Source organism: Crocuta crocuta, unplaced genomic scaffold (assembly GCF_008692635.1).
Source record: "Crocuta crocuta isolate KB4526 unplaced genomic scaffold, BGI_CrCroc_1.0 scaffold118, whole genome shotgun sequence".
Lineage (NCBI taxonomy): Eukaryota > Metazoa > Chordata > Mammalia > Carnivora > Hyaenidae > Crocuta > Crocuta crocuta.
This window is the reverse complement of record NW_027551558.1, coordinates 14070584-14074823: the sequence shown is the minus strand read 5'-3', so window position 1 is coordinate 14074823 and position 4240 is coordinate 14070584.

Sequence of the window (4240 nt, the reverse complement as noted above, 5' to 3'; positions counted from 1 at the left end):
TGTGTTGGCAAGGAAGCTTATTTTTTTTATCCAGATATAATTGACATGTATATTGTATTAGTTTTAGGTATACAACATAATGATTTGCTGTATGTATGTGTTGCATAAACAGTAAGTTTAGTTAACATCCACCACTATACATAGTTACAATCTTTTTCTTGCAGTGAGAACTTTTAAGGTCTACTCTCTTAGCAACTTTCAAATATAAAGCATAGTATTGTTAACTATAGCCATCATGCTTACATCTCAGGACTCAATTATCTTATAACTGGAATTTTGTAACTTTTGAGTACAGAAGCTTATTTTATATAGTTATTTTTCCCTTTTTTATAGTATAGAAATTTTTTCTTTTTTTAATGTTTATTTATTTTTGAAGGAGAAAGAGACATAGTGTGAGCAGGGGAGGGGCAGAGAGACAAGGAGACACAGAAACCCAAGCAGGCTCCAGGCTTTGAGCTGTCAGCACAGAGCCTTGATATGGGGCTCGAACTTGTGAACTGTGAGATCATGACCTGAGCCAAAGTGGGATGCCCAACTGACTGAGCCATCCAGGCGCCCCTATAGTCTAGGAATTTTCATGCTTAGAAAGGCTTTATCCATCCCAAGATTATAAAAATATATACCCATATTTTCTCATAATAAAGTTATGACTTCATTCGTACATTTATATATTTGGTCCCTTCAACATGTATTTTAGTATAAGGAATGAAGTGACAGGCTAGTATTATTATACTAAATGGCTGCCAGTTGTCTCAAGACTATTTATGGATCTATTTTCCCTTTAGATTGGAAATGATACCTATATCACATGCTGTAGTATGTGCCAATTGCCACATGTTTGGGGGTCTATGTCTGGGCTATCCTATTCTCCTTCACTGTCTTGCCAGTTTCTTGTTGACTTGGGACCACATTACTCTACTCCATCCTAGTATCTAGTAGGACTTGCTTCCCTCTTTTCTTTTCACAATTTTCCTGACCATTCTCACTAGTTTATTCCTCTAGATTAAGTTTAAATTTCATTAAGTTCTTTTATAAACCCTGTTAGTATTTTGATGGCAAGGCATTGAGTTTATAACGAAGACAGAATTGGCACTTTATATTCTTTTGTTTTTCAGTCAAAAATAGAGCCATCTCTTGATGAATTCAAGTCTTCTTTTACGACTCTCAATGTTGTACCTTTTCCTTCATATAATATGATACATACGATTTGTTAACTTATTTGTAAGCATTTCATTTTTCATTGCTTTTGTGAATAAGATCTTTTCTTCCATTAAATTTTCCACCTGGTGGCTGTTTTCATGCAGGAAAGTTACTGACTTTTTATTAATATTAATATGTGACTGACTACTTCCCTGAATTCTCATATTGTTTCTTACGGTTTTTCAATTGTTTCCCTTGGGTCTCAGGTGTATTGTGATATCAGATGCAGTAAACAGAATTTTGCCTCTATTCTTACAATATGTATACCCTGTATTGGTTCTCCTTTATAATTACATTAGCTAGCTCTTCCAGAAAAATGTTAAATAATAGCAGTGATTGTGGACATGTTTGTCTTATTTTTGACTGCAGTGGAAGTGTTTCCTTTGTTTTCTCATTAATCATAATGCCAAATTATAATTTGGTATACATATGTCTGTTGTATTATGGAAGTATTCCTACATTCCTATTTTGATACAGTGGTTAGGAATATGCTACCTAGTAGCTATATACAACCCACTTCCTCGCTATGTGACCTGAGGCAAGATTCTTAACCTTGGCCAAGCTTTAGTTTTCTTATCTGTAAAATGAGCATGACAGATAGTACCTTCACCACTGGCACCTTCTCATTTCTCTAAATGAAGAAATACATGCAAAGCATGTCAGACAGTACTCAGGATATAATAAGGGCAAAATAAACATTAGTTCTTATTATTGTTATTTTTTTACAATAAATGAATGTCAATTTTATTACATTCCTTTTCTGTATCTTCAAAGGTGATCATGGCTTTTCTCCTTTGACTATTAATAAGATGAGTTACACTAATAGGTTTTCTAAAATTGAATCACCCTGGAAAGAACTCCACTTCCTCACAGTTTATTTTTTTAATGGACTACTGGATTCTATTTAATATTTTAATTAGAATTTTGATATCATATTTAAAAGTGAGAATACCTTAGTGTGGTGTGCGTGTGTGTACATGCACATGTGTGTGTGATATGTGTGGTGTGTGTTTGGTGTAGGTATGGTGTGAGTCGGTGTGATGTGGTGTTAAAGTGTGTGTAGTGTGGGCATATGTGGTGTGTTTGTGTGTGCATATGTTCTGAGCAGTGCTTGTATGAAATGTGTGGTGTGTATGTTTGGTCTCTGAGTTTTAGGTACGAATCATGACTTGGCTTCATAAAACAAGGAGGAGGCTTTTTCCTTCATGCCCTGGATGAGTTAAATAGCATCAGAAGCATTTCTCTCCTAAAGGTTTAAAATAACTAATGTGTTAAATGATTGGAGTCTGGGTAGTTTTTGATAGCATTGTCAATTTTTCCATGGTTTAGGTTTTAAAAACCTCTTTCTGAGTCAATTTCAATAGAAATTTCTTCAAAGATTATCCATTCGTCCTCATTTATTGGAGAATATGGGGAAAACAGTTTTTCATGTGGTGTCAAATAAGAATGCAGTATATAATTTAAATGTTTTCTTAACAGTCTGAAGAGAAAGGGTGAAAGGAGGCGAGAGATGATTTTGGCACCGAAAGCAGCACCAGGATGGTCTAGTGGGAAAGATGGACTCCTTGTGAGGTTGGATCTTCTCTGAGTGATAAAAATGGGGAAATATTTGATTGACTGGTCTTCCGTGATTAAGTAAGTAGTAAATCAACACCTACAAAATAAATGTGTCAGTAGACTATAACCTTCCAAATATGGTGGCCCTTGAGGAAAATATGTAAGAATTCCTTAAGGGTGGAAAGGTAGGAGGCATTAGACTGGAGCTCAGCCAAGTATCCACCTGCTGCCAGTTGGTAGAACAGGGAGGACATCCTGGAGGAGAGGAAGAGAAACTAAGCTGAGAAAGGACACAAGGTTGAGAAAGGCCAAGGACAGTTCAGTAAGAAATGTAGACACAGGATCAAAATGCCAGAGTTGGAGTTGTACCCAATGGGGTGGGAAGGGAAATACAGGTGCAGGGACTGGTGAGGCTTGGGAGTTTGCTGGTGGGTGGGCACAGTGCATCAAGCTAAGGAGATCTTCCCTGACCCATGTGCTTTTCAGAAGTCGGCTGACCTCTTGTTCTTACTGGAAGGGTTATTCATATTTATAGTGACTTGCCTTCTTTCCCCTTGGATTTGAGGAGAGATGCTCAGTGATGAGTCAGTATGCTCAGTGATGACCACAATGCTTGTGTTGGTGAACTGGGTGTGTGTGGCCTTCTCTCCTCCAACCCCCTTGAGTCCTGTTCCCTTCTCAGTTTCCAAGTGCTGCTTCTTTGTCCAGGGTTTTCCCTGAACACAGAAGGCTCTACTCTGCTTACAGGCTTCATATCCCCAGAAGTTACCCTATCTGGCCCATGCAGCTACTTCTTCCATCTCTACACAGAACCTAGAAGAATGTTGAGGACAGAAATGAGTATGAGGATGAATCAGTGATTCTGTCAAGGGATCTTTCTGAGGAGAGATGGACTCCCCTTTCCTAACAACATTCTAGTTGCCTTCATTGTTCTGAGAGGACATTTCTGTTCCTGGACCTTAAGAGAAGGTTAAAATGAAATTAGCTTTATTCTGTTGGCTTTGTGTTCAATTTGGAGCAGTTAGGACTGCAGGGAACTTCACACCTGAGGAATCAGATCCTAGAGGATCTGCAGACAATGCTTTGCACATAGCAGGTGGTCAGTAAGTGCCTGCTTGTTTGCGTTAAGTGGCCTGCGCTAAGTCTGGTGGGTGGTTAGTGACAGAGTTCAGACCAGGATGTAGAGCTGGAGGCTCATCTTCCTGGGCTCCTTCCATCAGGCCCTCCCAATTCACCCTTTGCAGGTGAGGCTGGAGGAAGTATAATGGTGATGAAGACACTAGCTCTGTGGAAACCACCATGGAAGCTGTGTCTAGAGAATAGAAGCAAGCCAGGGAGTTGCCCAGATCCAATCAGTATCAGGAGCTGGAGGCTTCCAAACAGAGCTATGTGTCACAGCAGAGAACAGGGACAAGCCAGAAACCAGGGCCACTGCCATCAACGTGAAGCTTACAGGGCCTGCCATTCTTCCTGCTATTGCAGA